This window comes from Cervus elaphus, chromosome 9 (genome assembly GCF_910594005.1).
Source record: "Cervus elaphus chromosome 9, mCerEla1.1, whole genome shotgun sequence".
NCBI classification, from domain to species: Eukaryota; Metazoa; Chordata; class Mammalia; order Artiodactyla; family Cervidae; genus Cervus; species Cervus elaphus.
Genome location: NC_057823.1, coordinates 24,773,230 through 24,797,996, shown reverse-complemented (window position 1 = coordinate 24,797,996; position 24,767 = coordinate 24,773,230). Strand labels below are relative to the sequence as shown.

The 24,767-nt window shown below is 37.5% G+C and overlaps 1 protein-coding gene and 1 pseudogene across 1 annotated transcript in view; one reads left to right on the top strand and one right to left on the bottom strand.

The window, feature by feature from the left end:
- The window catches only part of LOC122699782 (prolyl 4-hydroxylase subunit alpha-2-like), a 117,204-nt gene that overhangs the window by 11,013 nt on the left and 81,424 nt on the right, over nt 1–24,767 (bottom strand). The gene's annotated exons all lie outside the window — the stretch shown is intronic.
- Nucleotides 3,246–4,237, top strand: LOC122699780 (annotated as a pseudogene).

The following is a 24,767-nucleotide window of genomic DNA, read 5'->3' as shown; positions in this document are numbered from 1 at the left end:
CAGCCCTGGTAAAGCAGATTCTCTTGACAGCAGGCCTTGTTAAGTACAGAATGTTCTAGTAAAATTCAAAACAATTTCTTTTTCTCTACTCCTATCTGAAGCATGAGGGGATTTTCTGTGGTCTTTCCTGTGAGAACCTGGCAGGGATGCCAGAGATAAAACTCACGAAAGTATGAGAGCTCTCTTATGACTAGGATCCCCCTGGAGTTTTTTCTCTCTCAATCTTGTCCATACTGAGCCTCTGCTGCTGCTGCTGCTGCTAGGATCTTATTAATCACAGTTAAGATTTTTCTATCCCAGTACTCAGGGAAATGACAACCCACTCCAGTATTCTTGCCTGGAAAATCCCATGGACGGAAGAGCCTGGTAGGCTACAGTCCATGGGGTCGCAAAGAGTCGGACATGACTGAGCGACTTCACTTTCACTCATTCTCATGGAGATGGATTTCTGCTCTACCTGTCTGTTGTTACAATTTATGATACAGAGGTTTGCCCTGTGGCCTTACTTCTCTGATGGATCTAAGAGCAGTTGTTGATTTTTTCAGTGTGTTCATCTTTTATTGTTGTTGTTAGGATGAAATGGCAACTTATATGCTAGGCTAGAAGCAAGAAGTATGAAACATCTTTTCAGTTAAATAAAAGTTTATCATTTACTACCCATAGTCCTGCCCTACAAAAACTTGGATCTACACAAAGAAATAAAGGTGTCTCGGAAAGAATAAAAGAAGATAAACATAAAATATATTTTTTCAAATTTTTAATGTCCTAAAAGATAGTTGACTGGAGCAAAAGTAATAGCAAAGTAGTATGGAATTATTGCTAGGATAAAGTAAAATGTATGACAACTATAATACAAAATTGGGAGAAAGAAACTGGAGATATTACTCTAAGGTGCTTAAAAACTATGAAATTGTATAGTATTACTCAAAGAATGTCTTTAGTTAATTAAAGGAGTATATTATGAACTCTAGGATCACAAAATTAGTTAAAAAGTGGTGCAAATGTATATTATCTATGGTGAAACAGATCACCAGCCCAGGTGGGATGCATGAGACAAGTGCTCGGGCCTGGTGCACTGGGAAGACCCAGAGGAATTGGGTGGAGAGGGAGGTGGGAGGGGGGATCGGGATGGGGAATACGTGTAAATCTATGGCTGATACATATCAATGTATGACAAAACCCACTGAAATGTTGTGAAGTAATTAGCCTCCAACTAATAAATAAATAAATAAAAAAGAAAAAGAAAAAAAAAGTGGTGCAAATAATAAGCCAATTATGGACATAAAATAGAATAATAAAAAACAGGCAGTAGAAGAGGAATAAAGGAACAAAGAACAGATGGAACAAACAGGAATCAACTAGAAAAATGGTAGATTTTAATCCATTTCTTTCATGATAATATTAAATATAATTGTTGAAATACACAAACAACAGAGATGGTCAAATTGGATTAAAAAGCAAGCCAATTGTACAAAGCTATGTACAATAAATATACTTTAAAATTAAAGATAGGTTAGAAGTAAAACAATGACAAAAGAATGAAAGACAAGCCTCAGGCTGGGTAAAAACATGCACAAAATACATATGTGATACAGAACTGCTACCCAAAATATACAAAAAATTCTTAAAATTCAACAACAAGAAAACAACCCAATTAAAAAATGTGCAAAGTATATGAACAGATTCCTCATTAAAGAAGATATGCAGAAGGCATGTAGCATGAAAAGAAGCTCAACATTATGTCATTAGGGAATTGCAAAATAAAACAATGAGATACTAAATATTATCACCTATTAGAATGCTGTAAAACCAAACCACCACCACCGAATGTGAGAACATGGAACAACAGGAACTCTTACCTATTGCTAGCAGGAATGAAAACCGAAACAGGCACTTGGGAAGATATTTTTGCAGTTTCTTACAGAGCTAAATGTAAGTTTTGCCATAGGACCCAGAAAATGTGCTCTTCAATACTTACCCAAATGAGCTGAACGCTTATGTCCACATAAAAACCTACATACAAATGTTTGTAGCAGCTTTATTTATAATTGCCAAAACCTGGAAGCAACCAAGATGTCCTTCAATAGGTGAATACACAAACTGTGATATATCATATAATAAAATATTATTTATAATAAAAAGAAATGAGCCATCAAGCCATGAAAGGACATGTAGGAATCTAAAATGCATATTGCTAAGTGAAAGAAGCTAATCTCAGAGGGGTATATAATGTATGACTCCAATTACATGACTTTCTAGAAAAGGAGCCAAACCATGAGACAGTAAAAACATCAGTGATGGTCAAAAGTTCAGGCAAGAAGGAAGAATTAATGACTAGGTGTAGCATGAGGCATTATTAGATGAGGGCTGTTAAACTATTCAATATGATACAGTAATGGTAGGTGCATGTCATATATTTGTAAAACCCCACAGAACTGTATAAGACAAAGAATGAACCCTACAGTAAACTATGAACATGAGTTAATACAATGTATCAACATTTGCTTATGAACTGTAACAAATGTATCACACTAAGGCAAGATGTTAATGCTAGCAGAAACCATGTGTCTGATAAGACCTTCCCTTGTGGCTCAGATGGCAAAGAGTTTGCCTGAAATAAAGGAGACTCAGGTTTGATCCTCGGGTTGGGAAGATCCTCTGGAGAAGGAAATGGAAACTCACTCCAGGATTCTTGTCTGGAAATTCCCATGGACAGAGGAGCCTGGCAGGCCATAGTCCATTGGGTGTGTCTGATGGGGGAAGAAGTGGGAAGACTGTTTTCTGCTCAATTTTTCTGTTGGCCAAAAATTTATCTAAAAAATAAACTATTGGGCTCCCTGGTGGTCCAGTGATTAAGGATCCACCCTGCAATGCAGGGGCACTGGTTCATCCCTGGTCTGAGAAGATCCCACATGCCTCAGAGCAACTAAGCCTGTGTGCCACAATTACTGAGCTCTTAAGCCTGAGAGCTGCAGCTGCTGAGCCCATATGCTGCAACTGCTGAAGCCTGTGTACCCTGGAGCCTGTGCTGTGCAACAAGAGAAGCCACCACAGTGAGAAGCCCTCATATTGCAACTAGAAAGTAGCCCCCACTTGCCACAACTAGAGAAAGCCTGTGAGCATTAACAAAGAGCCATCACAGCCAAATAAATAAATAACATTAAAAAGTAATCATGGCCTTTCCGCCCGTGGACACCACTGAGAAAGCATCATTGAAGTCTTCCCCCACCCCCTGCCATGCCATCATGTAAAAATCAGAGTCTCCCAAAGAGCCTGAACAGCTGTGGAAGCTCTTCATCAGAGGACTGAGCTTTGAAACAACTGTTGGGAGTCTGAGGAGCCATTCTGAGCAATGGGGAACACTCACAGACTGTGTGGTAATGAGGGGAATGCTCACAGACTGTGTGTGTGGTAATGAGGGATCCAATCACCAAGTGCTCCAGAGGCTTCAGGTTTGTCACATACGCCATGGTGGAGGAGGTGGATGTGGCCATGAATGCAAGGCCACACAAGGTGGATGGAAGAGTTGTGGAACAAAGAGGGCTGTGTCAAGAGAAGATTCTCAAAGACCAGGTGCCCACTTAACTGTGAAAAAGATTTTTCTTGGTGCACTAAAGAAGACGCCGAAGAACATAACCTGAGAGATTATTTTGAACAGTATGGGAAAACTGAAGTGACTGAAATCATGACTGACCGAGGCAGTGGCAAAAAGAGAGGCTTTGCTTTTGTAACCTTTGATGACCATGACTCTGTAGACAAGACTGTCATTCAGAAATACCACACTGTGAATGGCCACAACTGTTAAGTGAAAAAAGCCCTGTCTAAGCAAGAGATGGCTTGTGCTTCATCCAGACAGAGAGGTCGAAGTGGTTCTGGAAACTTTGGTGGCAGTCGTGGAGGTGGCTTCGCTGGGAATGACAAGTCTGGTCGTGGAGGAAACGTCAGTGGTCGAGGTGGCTTTGGTGGCAGCCATGGTGGTGGTGGACATGGTGGCAGTGGGGATGGTTATACTGGATTTGGTAATGATGGAAGCAATTTTAGAGGTGGCGGAAGCTACAGTGATTTTTAGCAATTACAACAATCTTCAAATTTTGAACACATGAAAAGAGGAAATTTTGGAGGCAGAAGTTCTGGCTCCTATGGTGGTGGAGGCCAATACTTGGCCAAACCACAAAACCAAGGTGGCTATGGTGGTTCCAGCAGCAGTGGTAGCTATGGCAGGGGCAGAAGGTTTTAATTACTGCCAGGAAACAAAGTTTAGCAGGAGAGGAGAGCCAGAGAAGTGACAGGGAAGCTACAGGTTACAACAGATTTGTGAACTCAGCCAAGCACAGTGGTGGCAGAGCCTAGCTGCTACAAAAAAGACATGTTTTAGACAACACTCATGTGTATGGGCAAAAAACTCGAGGACTGTACTTGTGACTAACTGTATAACAGGTTATTTTAGTTTCTGTTCTGTGCAAAGTGTAAAGCATTCCAACAAAGGGTTTTAATGTAGCACTTTTTTTGCACCCATGCTGTTGGTTGCTAAATGAAATAGTCTGATCATGATGCTGAAGCCATTTTGGTAAACTACCCCAACAGTGTGAAGTTAGAATTCCTTCATGGTGATGCCAGGTTCCATTTGAAATTTATTTACAACCTGCTTTGGTGGAGAAGTTGTTGTCTTCACAACCTTGGTGTAGTTGAACTGACAGTTACTGTGTTGTGACCTGGAGTTCACCATTAAAAGAGTCACCCATGCAGAGTCATGGAGGTTTTTTTTTTTTTTTTGGTTATTAATGATTGTTGACATATCCTGTGCAATATATCTAAATTGAATTATGGTACCAGATAAAGTTATAGATAGGAATGAAGCTTGTGTATCATCCATTATCATGTGTAATCAATAAAAACTTAATACCCTCAAAAAAAAGTAATCATGACAGTCAATTAAAAAAATTAACTTAATTTTTTTAAAGTAGAATGATGAAAAATGACACACTATTAAAACACAAATCAAAAGACAGCTGGAACGGCTATATTAATATTAGACAAAATAGACTTTAGAAGAAGAAATGGTATAAGAGGGACAATATATGGGAAAAATGGGTAAACTAAGAAGACAATCTTAATTGTATGTACACCTAACAAAAAGTTTCAAAACACATGAAGCAAAAGCTGACAGAATTGAATAGAAACAGACAGGATTCACAGTTGTAGTTAGATGTCAACACACTTCAGTAATTAACAGAACAAATAAAATAGGTAAGGATATAGAAAATCTAAACAACACTATCAACCAACTTAACCTAGTTGATGTTTATAGTACACTCAGCCTAACAACAAAAAAATACATTCTTTTCAAGTGCACATGAAACATTCACCAAGTACACCATAATTCTCAGCCATGAAACAATCCTCAACAAATTTAAAACCAACATAGTACGAAGTATGTTCTGCCTGTTTTCCTTGAAGAGTTTTATAGTTTCTGGTCTTACATTCAGATCTTTAATCCATTTTGAGTTTGTGTATGGTGTTAGAAAGTGTTCTAATTTCATTCTTTTACAGGTGGTTGACCAGTTTTCCCAGCACCACTTGTTAAAGAGATTGTCTTTTCTCCATTGTATATTTTTGCCTCCTTTGTCAAAGATAAGGTGTCCATACGTGTGTGGATTTATCTCTGAACCTTCTATTTTGTACCACTGATCTATGTCTCTATCTTTGTGCCAGTACCATGCTGTCTTGAAGACTGCAGCTTTGTAGTATAGTCTGAAGTCAGGAAGACTTGATTCCTCTAGTTCCTTCTTCTTTCTCAAGATTGCTTTGGCTATTTGAGGTTTTTGTGTTTCCATACACATTGTGAAATTATTTGTTCTAATTCTGTGAAAAATACCATTGGTAGTTTGATAGGGATTGTGTTGACTCTATTGACTGATTTGGGTAGTATACTCATTTTCACTATACTGATTCTTCCAATCCTTGAACATGGTATATTTCTCCATCTATTTATATTATCTTTGATTTCTTTCATCAGTGTTCTATAGTTTTCTATATACAAGTCTTTTGTTTCTTAGGTAAATTTGTTCCTAAGTATTTTATTCTTTTCATCACAATGGTGAATGGGATTGTTTCCTTAATTTCTGTTTTTTTTTTTTTTTTTTCATTGTTAGTGTATAGGAATGCAAGGGATTTCTGTGTATTAATTTTATATCCTGAAACTTTGCTATATTCATTGATTAGCTCTAGTAATTTTCTGGCAGTATCTTTAGAGTTTTCTATGTAGAGGATCATGTCATCTGCAAACAGTGAGAGTTTTACGTCTTCTTTTCTAATCTGTTCATTTTATTTCTTTTTCTTCTCTGATTGCTGCGACTAGGACTTCCAAAACTATGTTGAATAGCAGTGGTGAGAGTGAGCACCCTTGTCTTGTTCCTGATTTTAGAGGAAATGTTTTCAATTTTTTGCCATTGAGGATAACGTTTGCTGTGGGTTTGCTGTATATGGCTTCTATTACGTTGAGGTATGTTCCTTCTATGCCTGCTTTCTGGAGAATTTTCGTCATAAATGGGTGTTGAATTTTGTCAAAGGCTTTCTCTGCATCTACTGAGAAATCATACGGTTTTTATCTTTCAATTTGTTAATATGGTGTATCACATTGGTTGATTTGGGAATATTGAAGAATCTTTGCATCCCTGGAATAAAGCCCACTTGGTCATGATGTATGATCTCTTTAATATGTTGTTGGATTCTGTTTGCTAGAATTTTGTTAAGCATATTTGCATCTATGCTCATCAGTGATATTGGCCTGTAGTTTTCTTTTTTTGTGGCATCTTTGCCTGGTTTTGCTATTATGGTGGTGGTGGCCTCATAGAATGAGTTTGGGAGTTTACCTTCCTCTACAATTTTCTGGAAGGGTTTGAGTAGAATAGGTGTTAGCTCATCTCTAAATTTTTGGTAGAATTCACCTGTGAAGCCATCTGGTCCTGGGCTCTTGCTTGTTGGAATTTTTATTACAATTTTGATTTCTGTGCTTGTGATTGGTCTGTTCAGTTTTCCTATTTCTTCCTGGTTCAGTTTTGGAAGGTTATACTTTTCTAAGAAATTTTCCATTTCTTCCAAGTTGTCCATTTTATTGGCATACAGTTGCTCATAGTGGTCTCTTATAATTTTTTATATTTCTGTGTTGTGATTTCTCCATTTTCATTTCTAATTTTATTGACTTGATTCTTCTCCCTTTTTTCTTGATGAGTCTGGTTAACAGTTTGTCTACTTTATTTATCTTCTCAAAGAACCAGCTTTTAGATTTGTTTATCTTTGCTATAGTCTCTTTCATTTCTTTTACATTTATTTATGTTATTTTTATGACTTCTTTCCTTTTACTAACTTTGGACTTGTTCTACTTTTCTTTTTCTAGTTGTTTTAGGTGTAAAGTCAGGTTGTTTATTTGATGTTTCTCTTGTTTCTTGAGGTAGGCTTGTATTGCTATGAACCTCCCTCTTAGCACTGCTTTTATAGAATCCCACAGGTTTTGGGTTGTCGTGTTTTCATTTTTCACTTGTTTCTATGCATATTTTGACTTCCTTTTTGATTTCTCCTGTGATTTGTTGGTTATTCAGAAGTGTGTTGTTTAGCCTCCATATGTTTGTGTTTTTAATAGTTTTCCCACATTTGATATCTAGTCTTACCACATTGTGATCAGAAAAGATGCTTGAAATGATTTCAATTTTTCTAAATTCACCAAGGCTAGATTTATGGCCCAAGATGTGATCTATCCTGGAGAATATTCCGTGTGCACTTGAGAAAAAGATGAAATCCATTGTTTTGGGGTGAAACACTCTGTAGATATCAATTAGGTTGAACTGGTCCATTGTATCATTTAAAGCTTCTGTTTCTTTGCTAATTTTCTGCTTGGTTGATCTATCCATAGGTGTTGAGTCGGGTATTAAAATCCCCCACTATCATTGTGTTATATTAATTTCCCCTTTCATACTTATTAGCATTTGCCTTACTCATTGAGGTGCTCCTGTGTTGGGTGCATATATATTTATAACTGCTATCTCTTCTTCTTGGATTGATCCTTTGATTATTATATACCATCCTTTGTCTCTTATCATGGCTTTTATTTCAAAGTCTATTTTATCTGCTATGAGTACTGCCACTCCTGCTTTCTTTTGGTCTCCATTTGCATGAAATATCTTTTTCCAGCCCCTCACTTTCAGTCTGTATGTGTCCCTAGGTTTGAGGTGGATCTCTTGTAGACTGCATATATAGTGGTCTTGGTTTTTTCATCCATTCGGCCAGTCTTTGTCTTTTGGTTGGCTCATTTAACCCACTTACATTTAAGGTAATTATTGATAAGTATGACCCTGTTACCATTTACTTCATTGTTTTGGGTTCATTTTTATAAACCTTTTCTGTGTTTCCTGTCAGAGAAGCTCCTTTAGCATCTGTTGAAGAGCTGGTTTGGTGGTGCTGAATTCTCTCAGTTTTTGCTTGTCTGAAAAGCTTTTAATTTCTCCTCCATATCTGAATGTGATCCTTGCTGGGTACAGTAATCTTGGTTATAGGTTTTTCTCTTTCATCACTTTAAGTATGTCCTGCTAGTCCCTTCTGGCCTGAAGAGTTTCTATTGAAATATCAGCTGTTATCCTTATGGGAATCCCCTTGTGTGTTATTTGTTGCTTTTCCCCTGCTGCTTTTAATATTTGCTCTTTGTGCTTAATTTTTGTTATTTTGATCAATATGTGTCTTGGGGTATTTTGCCTTGGGTTTATCCTGTTTGGGACTCTCTGGATTTCTTAGGCTTGGGTGTCTATTTCCTTCCCCATTTTAGGGAAGTTTTCAACTATTATCTCCTCAAGTATTTTCTAATGCCCTTTCTGTCTTCTTCTTCTGAGACACCTATGATTTGATGTTGGGGCATTTAACATTGTCTCTGAGGTTGTCCTCATTTCTTTTAATTATTGTTTTCCTTTTCCTCTCTGCTTCATTTACTTCAGTAACTATTTTTTAAAATGGTTCAGATTAAAAAATCTTTTAAAAAGAGTCTTATTAAATTTTTTGCATGATACAGCCAAAGCAGTGCTTACAAGGGAATGTTTGTCATTAAATGTTTACATTACAATAGAAGAAGTTTCCCAATCTAACCTTTGTGAGAGTGTGGAAAAAGGGTAAACTAAATGCAAAGCAAGCAGAGGGAAGGAAAATATTTGGTAAGGGCAGAAATCAATGAAACTAGAAATAGAAACAATAGAGAAAACCCATGAAACCAAAAGTTAATTCTTCAAAAGATCAATAAAACACAAACTTTTGCTCAGACTGATACTGAAAACAAGAAGACACAAATTACCTATATCAAGGAGGAAAGAAGGGAGGTCATTATAGACCATTTTGTGTGTATGCATGCATGCTAAGTTGTTTCAGTCATGTCTGACTCTTTGCAACCCTATGGATTGTAATCCGCCAGGCTCCTCTGTCCATGGGATTCTCCATGCAAGAATATTGGACTGGGTTGCCGTGCCTTCCTCCAGAGGATTTTCCCTACCCAGGGATTAAATCTGCATCTCTTATTTCTCCTGCATTGGCAGGTGGATTATTTACATGTAGGTATTTGAAAGCTTTCAGTGTTGCAGTGTCTGACATGTGAATTTTAAAAAGGATGAAAAAGTAGTTCAGGCATTTGGAAGTCTCTTTCTAGAACATTACAAATATTGAAGTTTTGGTGTGGAATGATATTTGAAAGAGCAGACTTAGAGATGCCTGCTATAAATGGTCTTTTTGGAAAACTGCTGTTTGCTAATAAAGAAATCAGGACTGACCAGCAGTTGTTTCCTTCTTTCTGGATGTTACCTGTGTCTCAGTCCAAAGTGGGAATCAGAGATCCCTGGCTGACTTGTGTGGGGATGGGAACTTGGCCCATCCCCACACGAGTGCCACCTGGAAAGCCACATAGACCACTCTGGTATCAATAAATTCAACTTGGATGAAGTGGAAAATTTTCTTGAAGGACACAAACTACCAAAAGCTCATGCAAGAAGAAATTAACATCCTGAATAATCCTATACTTATTAAACTATATTCCAACATAGAAAATCCTGGGCACAAATGAGTTCATTGGTGGCTTCTACCAAGCATTTAAGGAAGAAATACTAGCAATTCTACACAAACTCTTCTGGAAAAAAGAATAGGAGGGAACACTTTGCAACTTATTTTATGAGGTCAGAATTACATTGATAACAAAACCAGAAGAAACCATTAGAGGAAAAGAAAATTACAGACCAACATTCCCCATGAACTTAAGACACGAAAATTTATAACAAAATATCAGCAAATAGAATCCATCAATATATCAAATGGACAACATCATGACTAAGCAGGGTTTATCCCAGGAATGCAAAGTAAGTTCAACATGTAAAACTCATTTAATGTAATTTATGAGACTACAGAAGCAGACTACAGAAGAAAAATATCATATGACTGATTACATCAGTAGTTAAAGAAAAAGCATTTAACAAATTCAATCTCCATTCATAATACTGTCAGCAAACTAGGAAGAGAAAGAACTACTCATAATCTGACAAAAATTATTTGAAAAAAACTTTAAATATTAAATGATTAAAAACTGAATGCTTCTCCCTAAGACTGAAAGTAAGACAGAGATTTTCCTTCACCATTCCTATTCACTATCCTATTCTAGGTCATAGCTAGTACAATAAGATAAGAAAGTGAATTAAAAGGTTTACAGGTTGGAAATGAAAAAATAAAACTGTCTCTATTTGTAGACATGCTTGTCTACATAAAAAATTCTGAGGAAATTTTAACATAGCTACTTAGAATCAACTAATAGCTAACCAAGGTCATAGGATAAAAAGTCAAAATTAAAAATTAACTGTATTTCTATATATTATCAAGGAACAACTGGAAATTAAAATTCAAATAAGGGTACCATTTATAACAGCACAAAAGATTATTTAGACATAAATGTAACAAAATATGTAAAGGTTCTATATTCTGAAAACTACAACAGTTGAAAAACCTGATAACAAAAAATCAAAGATCATCTATATAATGTGTTATAGACCTGTGTTCATGGACCATGTTCATGGATTATAAGGCTCAATATTGTTTTATTACACCAAAGCCTTTGACTGTGTGGATCACAACAAACTGTACAAAATTCTTAAAGAGACAGGAATACCAGATCACCTTACCTGCCTCCGGAGAAATCTGTATGCAGGTCAAGAAGCAACAGTTAGAACCTACCGGACATAAAACAATAGACTGGTTCCAAATTGGGAAACAAGTACGTCAAGGCTGTTTAGTGTCACCCTGCTTATTTAACTTATATGCAGAGTACATCATGCGAAATGCCAAGCCAGATGAAGCACAAGCTAGAATCAAGATTGCCAGGAGAAATATCAATAACCTCAGATACACAGATGACACCACCCTTATGGCAGAAAGTGAAGAACTAAAGAGCCTACTGAGCCTCTTGATGAAAGTGAAAGAGGAGAGTGAAAAAAGCTGGCTTAAAACACAATATTCAAAAAACGAAGATCATGGCATCCGGTCCCATCACTTCATGGCAAATAGATGGGGAAACAACGGAAACAGTGAGAGACTTTATTTCTGGGGGCTCCAAAATCATTACAGATGGAGACTGTAGCCATGAAATTAAAATACGCTCGCTCCTTTGAAGAAAAGCTATGACCTACCTAGACAGCATATTAAAAAGCAGAGACATTACTTTGCCAACAAAAGTCCATCTAGTCAAAGCTATGGTTTTTGCAGTATTCATGTATGGATGTGAGAGTTGGACTATAAAGAAAGCTGAGTGCAAAAGAATTGATGCTTTTGAACTGTGGTATTGGAGAAGACTCTTGAGAGTCCCTTGGACTGCAAGGAGATCAAACCAGTCAATCCTAAAGAAAATCAGTCCTGAATGTTCACTGAAAGGACTGATGCTGAGGCTGAAACTCCAATACTTTGGCCACCTGATGCAAAGAACTGACTCATTGGAAAAGACCCTGATGCTGGGAAAGATTGAAGGCAGAAAGAGAAGGGGACGACAGAGGATGAGATGGTTGGATGGCATCAATGACTCAACAGATATGAATCTGAGCAAGCTCCGGAAGTTGGTGATGGACAGGGAAGTCTGGCATGCTGCAGTCACAAATAGTTGGACATGACTGAGTGACTGAACTGAATGGATGTTAATTCTCCCTCAATTGACCTAAAGATTCAATGCAACCCCAATCAAAATCCAAGCACACACAAAAATTACTTGTATTTTTATACACTAGCAATGAAAATCTGAAACAAAATTAAGGAAACAATGCCATTTAAAAATAGAATAAAAAAGAATAAAATACTGAGGAATAAATTTTATCACAGTAGTACAAGAATTATACACTGAAAACTACAAAACATTGCTGAAAGAAACTAAAGAAGACTTAAATAAGCTGAAAGACATCCTCTGTTCATGGGTTGGAATACAATATTATTAGGAAGGCAGTACTTTCCAAAGTAATCCACAGATTCAGTTCAACCACAATAAAAATCCCAATGGCCTTTTTTGCATAAACTGAACATCTGATCCTAAAATTCACATAGAATCTTAATGTAACAGCTAAAACAATATTCAAAATGAGTTGAAGAACTCACATTTATTGATTTCAAAACTTATTACATAGTTACTTACCATTAAAGCAGTGTAATACTGGCCTAAGAATAGGGATAATTATTCCATATTAATGGAATAGAACTGAGGGTCCAGAAATGAATCTATACATCTGTGGTCAATTGATTTTTGACAACAGTGTGAAGGCAATTAAATGCAGAAAGAACAAATAGCACTGGTATAATTAGATGTCCACATGCAAAAGAATGAACCCTTACCTTACATACAAAATTAAGATGAATCAAAAGCCTAAATATAAGAGCTAAAACCATAAAACTCTAAGAAGAAAACCATAAAACACTGAAGTAAGTCTTCACAACTCTGGGTAGGTATGACACCTAAAGCACAAGCAACCAAAGAAAAAATCAGATAAAGTGGACTTCATCAAACTTTAAAAGCATTTGGCTTCAAAGGACACCATCAAGAAAGAAAAGATAACCCACAGAATGGGAGAAAGCAAGTCATATTATCTGATTGGGTCTAGTATACAGAATATAAGTCTTACAACTAAACAATAAAAAGGCAAACAACCCAACTAAAAAATGGGGAAAGGATGTGAATAGACATATTTCCAAGCAATATACAAATTGCTAATGAACACATGAGAAGATGTTTAACACCATTATCCTTTATTGAAATACAAATCAAAACCACAATGAGATACCACTTCACAACCACTAGGAAGGCTGTATACTTTGTAAATAGGAAAATAACAAGTGTCTGCAAGAATGTGGAGAAATTGGAATGTAAAATGGTGCAGCTATTATAAAATATAGTTTGGTGTTCCCAAAAGAGTTAAACACAGAGTTACCATATGACTCAACAATTCCACTCCTGGGTATATAATCAAAGAATTGAAAACACATGATTAAACAAAACTCTGCACACAAATATTCATAACATCACTATTAACAATAATAATAAAAAAAGTGAGGAACAACCCAAGTGTCCATTAACTAATGAATGGATAACCTTGAATAGCCATAGCAATTCTGAGAAAGAAAAATGGAACCAGAGAAATCAGGTTCCCCGACTTTAGACTATACAACAAAACTACAGTAATCAAAACAGTATGGTACTGGCATGAAAACAGAAATATTGATCAATGGAACAACATAGAAAATCCAGAGATAAACCCACACACTTCTGGTCAATTAATGTATGACAAAGGAGGCAAGGCTATACAATGGAGAAAAGACAATCTCTTCAACAAGTGATGCTTGGAAAACTGGACAGCTACATGTAAAATAATGAAGTTAGAACATTCTCTAACACCATATACAAACATAAAATCAAAATGGGTCAAATACCTAAATTTAAGACCAGAAACTCAAGAGGTAAATATAGACAGGACACTCTTTGACATAAATAACAGCAAGATCTTTTTGATCCACTAGAGTAATGAAAAGAAAAACAAAAATAAACAAATAGGATTTAATTGAAATCAAAAGCCTTTTCACAGCAAAGGAAACCATAACAAAATGAAAAGACAACCCACAGAATGGGAGAAAATATTTGCAAAGCTATTGACAATAAATTAATCTCCAAAATATACAAACAGCTCATGTAGCTGAATAGCAAAAAAAAAAAAAAAAAAAAACCCACAAAAACAAATAAGCCATCAAAAAATGAGCAGAAGACTTAAAGAGACATTTCTCCAAAGAAGATATACAGATTGTGAAGAACCACTTGAAAAGGTGCTCAATATCACTAATTATTAGAGAAACACAAATGAAAACTACAAAGAGGTGTCACTTCACATTGGTCATAATGGCCATCATCTAAAAGTCTACAAACAATACATGCTGAGGACAGTGTGGAAAAAGGAAACCCTCCCATACTGTTGGAGGAAACATGAGTTGGTATAACTGCTATGGAGAACAGTATGGAGGTTCCTTAAACAACTGAAAATAGAGCTACCATATGATCCAGCAATCCCACTCCTGGGCATATATCTGGAGAAAATCATAATTTGAAAAGATACATGGACCTCAAATTTCACTGCAGCATTATTTACGGCAGCCAGCGCATGAAGCAATCTAAATGTCTGCTGAAAGAGGAATGGATAAAGAAGATGTGGTGTGTGTGTGTGTATGTAATGGAATACTACACCGCCATAAAAATGAGTGGAAATAATGCCATTTGCAGCAATATGGATGAACCTAGAGACTGCCATGATGTCCCTTATATGTGGAATCTAAAGAAATGGTACAAATGAACCTACTTATAAAACAGAAATAGAGTCACAGATATAGAAAACTGAGTCAATTCCTAGGCAGGCTGAATAAGAAGTCTGGGTTTCCCAAGGAGAGAGAGGTCTGAGGTCTCAAGGAGGAGATAGGGGTCTGGAATCTTCAAGGAGGAGGAAAGGACAAACGTCTTTTTTCTTTTCCTCTGCATTCCTTAGTCTTAGTCACATAAAACGTTTGTTTGCTTTTTTTTTTCTTTTAAGCCCAGAACTGATGATTACACCACACAAAACAATTCAGTTTAAACTCTGTACTAAGGATTATGTAACAAAATGTATCCTGCTTGAGGACAGTTTCTCCTTCCTGAAAACCTTCTGACTAATCCTGTTATCTTAGAATGTATATTATGGGAGTGAGTCTGGTAAGATCTTTCTATTGTTAAGTTCTATGGGGAAACAGTGGAAACAGTGTCAGACTTTATTTTGGGGGGCTCTAAAATCACTGCAGATGGTGATTGCAACCATGAAATTAAAAGACGCTTACTCCTTGCAAGGAAAGTTATGACCAATCTAGATAGCATATTCAAAAGCAGAGATATTACTTTGCCAACAAAATTCCATCTAGTCAAGGCTATGGTTTTTCCAGCGGTCATGTGTGGATGTGAGAGTTGGACTGTGAAGAAAGCTGAGCACCAAAAAATTGATGCTTTTGAACTGTGGTGTTGGAGAAGACTCTTGAGAGTCCCTTGGACTGCAAGGAGATCCAACCAGTCCATCCTAAAGGAGATCAGTCCTGGGTGTTCATTGGAAGGACTGATGCTGAAGCCGAAACTCCAATACTTTGGCCACCTCATGCGAAGAGTTGACTCATTTGAAAAGACCCTGATGCTGGGAGGGATTTGGGGCAGGAGGAGAAGGGGATGACAGAGGATGAGATGGCTGGATGGTATCACCAACTCAATGGGCATGAGTTTGAGTAAATTCCAGGAGTTGGTGATGGACAGGGAGGCCTGGCGTGCTGCGATTCATGAGGTCGCAAAGAGTCGGACACGATTGAGTGACTGAAATGAACTGAACTGAATCCTGTTATCTTAAAATGTAAATTGTGGGGGGAGTCAGTTTAGTTCAGTTGCACAGTCATGTCTTTGCAGCCCCATGGACTGCAGCACACCAGGCTTTGCTGTCCATCACCAACTCCCGGAGCTTACTCAAACTCATGTCCATTGAGTCAGTGATGTCATCCAACCACCTCATCCTCTGTCGTCCCCTTCTCCTCCCGCCTTCAACCAATTAAAAAGTATATAGCTCCCTTGCTAAGACTAGCAAGTGGGGCACTCTACGCCCCCTCTGATGTCTATTTCAGAAGCTTCCTCTGTCCCTTTTCACTGTAATATAACTTCTGCCATACAAGAGCCCTGAGTGGTCAAGCCTGGCCTCTGGTCCTGAAGCTAAATCTTCTTCTCTAGAGATCACAAATCTGACATCATTCACTGTAAACTATCAAAGCAAACTTACAGTTACCAAAGGGAGGAGGGGAGGGATAAATTGGGAGATTGGGACTAAAATACATTCTACTATGTATAAAATAGATAACTAATAAGAACCTACAGTATAGCTCAGAGAAAGTGAAGTCACTCAGTTGTGTCTGACTCTTTGCGACCCCGTGGGCTGTAGCCCACCAGGCTCCTCCATCCATGGGATTCTCCAGGCAAGAATACTGGAGTGGGTTGCCAGTTCCTTCTCCAGGGGATCTTCCCGACTCAGGGATAGAACCCAGGTCTCCCACATTGTGGGCAGATGCTTTAACCTCTGAGCCACCAGGGAAGCCCCTCTACTTAATACTCTGTAATGAGAAGAACAAAGTCAAAGAATGTTTAAACTACTGTACAATTGCTCTCATTTCACATGCTAACAAGGTAATGCTAAAAACTCTTCAAGCTAGACTTCAGCAGTATGTGAACCAAGAACTTCCATATGTATAAGATGGATTTAGAAAAGGCAGAGAAACCAGAGAGCAAATCACCAACATCTGTTCAATCATACAGAAAGCAAGGGAATTCCAGAAAAACATCTACTTCTGGTTCATTGACTATGCTAAATATTTTGACTGTGGATAACAACAAACTACAGAAAATTCTTAAAGAGATGGGACTACCAGGCCACTGGTAAGGTCTCAGGTCTCCTGAGAAACCTGTATGTAAGTCAAGAAGCAACAGTTAGAACTGTATGTGGAACAATAGACTGGTTCCAAATTGAGGAAGGAGAACCTCAAGGCTGTATACTGTCACCTGACTTATTTAACTTCTATGCAGAGTATATCAAGTGAAATGCCAGCCTGGATGATTCACAAGCTGGAATCAAAATTGCCAGAAGAAATATCAATAACCTCAGATATGCAGACGATACCACTCTAATGGCAGAAATCAAAGAGGAACTAAAGAGCCTCTTGATGCGTCTGAAAAAAGGGAGTGAAAATGCTGGCTTAAAGCTCAACATTCAAAAAACAAAGATAAACACACACACACACACACACACACACACACACACACAAAGATCATGGCATCCAGTCTCATCATTTCATGGCAAATAGATGGGGGAAAAGTGAAAACAGTGACAGATTTTATTTTTTTGGACTCCAAAATCACTGTGGATGGTGAGTGCAGCCATGAAAGTAAAAGATGCTTGCTCCTTGGAAGAAAAGCTATGACAAACATAGACAATGTATTATTAAAGGGTAGAGGCATCACTTTGCCAACAAAGGTCTACATAGTCAAAGCTATGGTTTTTCCAGTAGTCACATGCAGATATGAGAGTTGGACCATAAAGAAGGCAGAGTGCCGAAGAATTGATTCGTTTGAATTGTAGTGCTGGAGAAGACTCTTGAGAATCCCCTAGACTGCAAGGAGATCAAACCAGTCAATCCTTAAGGAAATCAACCCTGAATACTCAGTGGAAGGACTGATGCTAAAAGCTGAAGCTCTAATACTTTGGATACTTGATGCGAAGAGCTGACTCACTGGAAAAGACCCTGATGCTGGGAAAGATTGAAGGCAGGAGGAGAAGGGGGTGACAGAGGATGAGATGGCTGGATGGCATCATCGATACAATGGACATGAATTTGAGTAAACTCCGGGAGATAGTGAAGGGACAGGGAAGCCTGGTGTGCTGCAGTCCATGGGGTCGCCAAAAGTCGGACATGACTTAGCGACTGAACAATAACAATGACCTATATGGGAAAAGAATCTAAAAAAAAGTGGAGATATATATATATATGTGTGTGTGTGTGTGTGTGTATAAAATAAAGCATATGTATAACATATATGTTTTTACAACGAAACTAACACAACATTATAAATCAATTATACTACAATAAAAAGTATTTTTAACAAAAAAATTAATAACAAGATTTTAGAATCCCACAAATTTGGAAACTAAGAAATATTCTCAATAATCTATTGGTTAAAGAACAGAACACATGAAAATAAAAATATCTTGGACTGAGTAATTATAATGCAACATACTAAAACTTGAATGATGCTGCTTAAAGCCTACAGCTAAAGCTAGAGACTAATGTATCAATTAGTTTGGTACTTAGGGTAGAAAAGTTTCCTGTTTTGCTGGACTGCCTCTTTTCCAGTCCTAAGGCTTTTCTTTCCAGAAAAGCAGGCTTTTCTTTGGGCCTTTTTTGTTTGCATATATTCACATTTCCAGGTTGCCAGCTTCTAAGATGAATGAGGTAAAAAGAAAGCCCAGGGAACTCATTGCAGTTTCATTCCTTCCCAGCTAGTCTGCCTTCTTCTCTCCACCACTCAGAGCATTGTTATGTTTGTTTTAAATATAAAATCCAGGGTTTTTAGCGGTACTCAGTAACAGAGAAAAGTATTTCTACTTTATTTTTCTAGAAACAGAAGTCTCTTACAAGAGACTTTTAAGGCGCTGACTTATACTGTCCTTTTTCTTAACTTGGGTGGTGGTCACATGAGTGCTCACCTTATTACTCTTTAAGCTATATGATTTATGCATGTGTCTGTATATGTATTTCACAATTTTTAAATAAACATTATAAACTGTAACAGCATCACAATTCTCACAATTCTCTGTGAAGCAAGAAGACACTATCTCTTCTACTTTGCAGCAGGGAAACTCACGCTTGGAAAACACAGAGAACCCTGAACCCAGGTCAAGAACCCAAGCCTAGGGCTCTTAACCACTAAGGCATTCACTGCTCAGACTTCTGAGTTTGGCTTCTACAAAGATGAGGCTTAGGAAACGCTGAACTTCGTAAAATGTTTCCACTCTTAAAAACACACTGAAAACAAGGCTTTTTATAGATCCTTTATTTTTTTGGTTAAAGGTGCCACCAAAAAATACAGAAATGTGATATATTCAAATGTGTAAACAAGATATCAGAACTTGGATTCATGAAAATATATGACAAAGACATCACTGGCCACTAGAAAGTTTCACTACTGCAGGCACCCTGTCACTGGTACACAGACAGCATAGACTAACCAGAGAAGCTACCTGACCAGCATGAATCCAATTTACTCAGGACCTGCTCCAGCCTGCCTTCCCTCTGCTCCACAAATTCACTTCTCCAAGTTCTCACCTGACTAGGGTTGGAACAAAGAAAGGTGTCCATCACACTGTATTTAAAGATGTGGGCTTAGAGTTTGGAAGTGAAAACTCAGAAAAGGATATCATTCAACTTCTGTTGGTCCACAGGGCCTCAAGAACTCCTGTCCTCGCTCACGGAACCATCTATTGAAAACTGTGAACAGGAAGAGTGTTATAGTCCTGGTTGTTCACTCAGGAGCCAAAATCAATAACCGTTTTAACCCAAGTTCTGTGGTAGGTGCAGGAAGCATACACAAATAAGACACGTTTCATGAGACAGGAACATGTATTGTTATCAACTTCCCTTTTAGAACTGCATCCCTAGGTTTTGGGCTATCATGTTTTTGTTTTAATTTGTTTCTAGGTGCTTTTTATTGCCTCTTTGATTTCTTCAGTGATCTCTTGGTTATATAGTAGCATATTGTTTGGCCTTCATGTGTTTGTTTTTTAAGTCTTTTTTCCCCTGTAAATGATACCTAATCTCATAGCATTGTGGTTGGAAAAGATGCTTGATATGATTTCAATTTTCTTAAATTTCTGAGGCTTTATATGTGCCCCAAGATGTGATCTATCCTGAAGAATGTTTCATGTGAACTTGAGAAGAAAGTGTATTCTGCTTTGAGATGGAATGTCCTACGAATATCAGCTAAGCCTATCTGGTCTAATGTGTCATTTTAAGGCTGTTTCCTTAGTACCATATGATAATCTCAACAGATTCAGAAAAACCCATTTATGATGAAAACTCTTCAGAAAGCAGGCATAGAGGGATGCTACCTCAACATAATAAAGGCCATACATGGCAAACCCATACAAACATTCTCAATGGTGAAAAACTGAAAGCATTTCCTCTAACATGAGGAACAAGACAAGGGCGTCCACTCTTGCCACTATTATTCAACATAGTTCTGAAGTCCTAGCCATGGCAATCAGAGAAGAAAGAAAAATAAGAGAATCAAAGTTGGAAAAGAAAACTGTCAGTGTTTGCAGATGACACAATACTACACATAGAAAATCCTAAAGATGCCACAAGAAAACTACCAGAGGTAATCAATGAATCTAGTAAAGTCAAAGGATATAAAATTAACACATCAAAATCTCTTGCATTCCTATATACTAATAACAAAGTATCAGAAAGAGAAATTAAGGAAATAACCCCATTCACCATCACAACAAAAAGAATAAAATACATAGGATAAACCTACCCAAGGAGAAAAAAGACCTATATGCAGAAAACTATAAGAATGATGAAAGAAATCATTGACGAAATGATTTAGAGTTTAGATTTAGAAACTCTTAGTTTCTAAGTTTAGTTTAGATCTGGAGTTTAGTTTAATTTAGATTTGGAGTTTTCATTAGGTTGTTCCATGAGCAAGGACAGGAGTTCTTGAGGCCCTGTGGACCAACAGAAGATGAATGACATCCTTTCTGCATTTTCACTTCCAAACTCTAATCATTTCTTTCATTGATGAATGAAATCAAACAGATGGAGAGATATATCATGTTCTTAGACTGGAAGAATCAATACTGTGAAAATGATTATATAACCCAAAGCAATCTACAGATTCACTGTTCAGTTCAGTTGCTCAGTCATGTCTGACTCTTTGCGACCACATGGACTGCAGCATGCCAGGCTTCCCTGTCCATCACCAACTCCTGGAGCTTACTCAAACTCATGTCCGTAGAGTTGGTGATGCCATCCAACCATCTCATCCTCTGTCCTCCCCTTCTCTTCCCGCTTTCCATCTTTCCCAGCATCAGGGCCTTTTCCAATGAGTCAGTTTCTTCACATCAGGTGGCCAAGTATTGGAATTTCAGCTTTAGCATCAGTCCTTCCAATGAACATTCATGACTGATTTCCTTTAGGATGGACTGGTTGGATCTCCTTGCAGTCCAAGGGACTCTCAAGAGTCTTCTCCAACACCACAGTTCAAAAGCATCAATTCTTCAGTGCTCAGCTTTCTTTATAGTCCAACTCTCACATCCATACATGACTATTGGAAAAACCATGGCTTTGACTAGACAGACCTTTGTTGGCAAAGTAATGTCTCTGCTTTTCAATATGCTAAGTAGGTCATAGCTTTTCTTCAAAGGAGCAAGCGTCTTTTAATTTCATTGCTGCAGTCATCATCTGCAGTGATTTTGGAGCCCCCCAAAATAAAGTTCTTCACTGTTTCCATTGTTTCCCCATCTATTTGCCATGAAGTGATGGGACTGGATGCCATGATCTTAGTTTTCTGAATGTTCAGTTTTAAGTCAACTTTTTCTCTCTCCTCTTTCACCTTCATCAAGAAGCTCTTTAGTTCTTCTTCGCTTTCTGCCATAAGAGTGGTGTCATCTGCATATCTGAGGTTATTGATATTTCTCCCAACAACCTTGATTCCAGCTTGTGCTTCATTCAGCCTGGCATTTCACATGATGTACTCTGCATATAAGTTAAATAAACAGGGTGACAATATACAGCCTTGGCATACTCCTTTCCTGATTTGGAACCAGTCTGTTGTTCCATGTCCAGTTCTTACTGTTGCTTACAGTTTTCTCAGGAGGCAGGGAAGGTGGTCTGGTATTCCCATCTTTTGAGGAATTATTCACAGTTTCTTGTGATCCACACAGTCAAAGGCTCTAACGTAGTCAATAAAACAGAACTAGATGTTTTTCTGGAACTCTCTTGCTATTTCGATGATCCAACAGATGTTGGCAATTTGATCTCTGGTTCCTCTGCCTTTTCTAAATTCAGCCTGAATGTCTGGAAGTTCACAGTTCATTATGGAGAAGAGTATGGACTAAACACAGAACTACCACATGACCCAGCAATCCCATTGCTGGGCATATACCCTGAAAAAACCATAATTCAAAAAGGCACATGTAACCCAATGTTCACTGCAGCACTTTTTACAACAGCCAGGACATGCAAGCAACCTAACCATCCACTGACAGATGAATGAATAAAGATGTGGTACATATATACAATGGGATATTACTCAGCCATAAATAATTGAAATTGGATCATTTGCAGTGAAGTGAATGGACCTACAGTCTGTCATACAGAATGAAGTAAGTCAGAAAGAGAATCTATCTGTCTTTTGTCAGATCCAGATCTAATGTGGTACCAATTCCCTGATTAAATGAGACCTCACTCTACTGTGCTACTCAATTACGATATTCTCTGTTATCAATTCAAGCACTAGGTTCTCTGTTATCAAACTTCTCAAACTTTACACATCTATTTACTAATTACTTCCATTACCCCAAATTATTTAAAGGTAAATGCAGTATTTATCTTTGCTACTACATCAAATCTTTATTAACTGTTGGAAGAATAATAATATAAATTACTTTTTTTAGGGCAAAGGCTTTGAGAAGCTCCAGATCAGGGTCTGATTCCCAAGCCTTTCACTAACCTGCAATGAAACCTCTGTGACCTCAGATATATTATCTAACTTTTTGACCTTCAGGTTCTATATCTGTTCTAAAGAGTTGTGAGTTTGAAATAACAGACTGTAATATTCCTGCTGCTGCTGCTGCTAAGTCACTTCAGTCATGTCCGACTCTGTGTGATCCCACAGATAGCAGCTCACCAGGTTCCCCTGTCCCTGGGATTCTCCAGGCAAGAACACTGGAGTGGGTTCCTAGCACACCACCAAATCCACACTGAAAAGCTCAACTCTTTCATGCCACAGTGAACATGTTAACACGAGGCTAAGCAGGTTAATAAAGATTACTAAAAATAGTGCCATATCTCTAAGGTTATCTTCTGTTTGTTTCTGGGACCACACAGATTGATAGGATGCCACCAACACACAACAGAGTCCTTAATAGCTGATTCCATGCTTAATGCAGGAAATGTTTAAGAAAAATGTGGAACATCTTGTTATACTAGATAACAAAGGAAGATGTCAAAGGTTTTCTGTATCTGTATTTTGTTTTACATGAAAATAAATTTCAAAAAGTAAAATGAACAAGAGACTTCTACTCCTAGCTATGATGGAATAGCTTATGGTAGAATAACTTTCATGTAAAAAATAACCATGAAAACTGGATAAATCTCTTAAAAGACTGAAGATATCAACAGACTGCTGAAGCAAAAAGGGCTTAAACATCAGATCTTGGAGAAGGACGAATCTCAGGTGGGTGAGCCAAAAGACTGATCTCTTTTATCCCTTGACCATTTACTGATTCTAGGCATGCAGATAGAGGACTCAAGCAATAGGAAACTGCTAAGAGACAGAGAAACCAGCAGAGATCTTAGTGCTCTCAAAGGTCACTAAAAGACAAAAATTAGGCTGCAGTTTTTTAGAATATTGAATAGTAGGGATGGGTGTGGAACTTAGTCAACCACTCACCCTGTTTACCCATTAGGACATTTTCTAGATTCTGAAACTGTGCACAATGGAAGATTAAGAAGCTAATCAGAGAATCTCTGGGGAAAAAATGGATTTGGGGGGCAGTGTCAGATACTGAGTATACAAGGATTAGAACTGTAGAACTGCCAGTGAGACAGATCCAGGGAATACTCTTGGCAGAGAAGTTGCAACTCTATTATTTCTCAGATTCCCTTACTCGCTGGCTTCCTGTTAGGTTCTGATGGTGGAAGGCACTAGAGGGAGACTGTATGGCACCAGACAGGTAACAGTTGCCCTAGAACCAGTGATTTTTTGCATGAGAGATGGCTTTATAATTAAGCCATTGAGATTTAGGGATTATTTTACTACTCTAGCATAAACCTAGTCTATCCTAATAAAATATGTAAAAAGAATCTTTGTACTTCATACGAGATACAAAAATAAAACCTAGGTAAATTAAAGATATAGATGAAAAAATGACTATAATGCTTTTAGAAAAGAGTATAAGAAACACCCTTATGATCTTGGGATACAGAAGAATTTCTTAAAAAGACATACAAAGTGTAAATCAAAAAGGAAAAGCCTGATAAACTTGACACAGAAATTAAGAACTTCTGTTCAACAGAGACAGAACTAGGATTAAAAAGACAAACTAGAAAAAGATATTTCAAAACATGTAACCAACAAAGAGCTTGTGTCCATAGTATATTAAAAACTTGTATGAATTAGTAAGAAAAAGACCTGAATAGACAAATATGAAATCCAAAGGCTAAAAAGCATACAAGAAATTATTCAATGCCATTATAATCATGTTAAGATAGATAACACTATATACATAATAAACTAGCTAAAATGCAAGAATATGACAAGACCAGCTATTGAAGAAAGTTGGGATAACAACTCTTATTCCTAGTAGCAATGTGCTCAACCACTCTAGAATATATTATACTAGTAAAGTTGA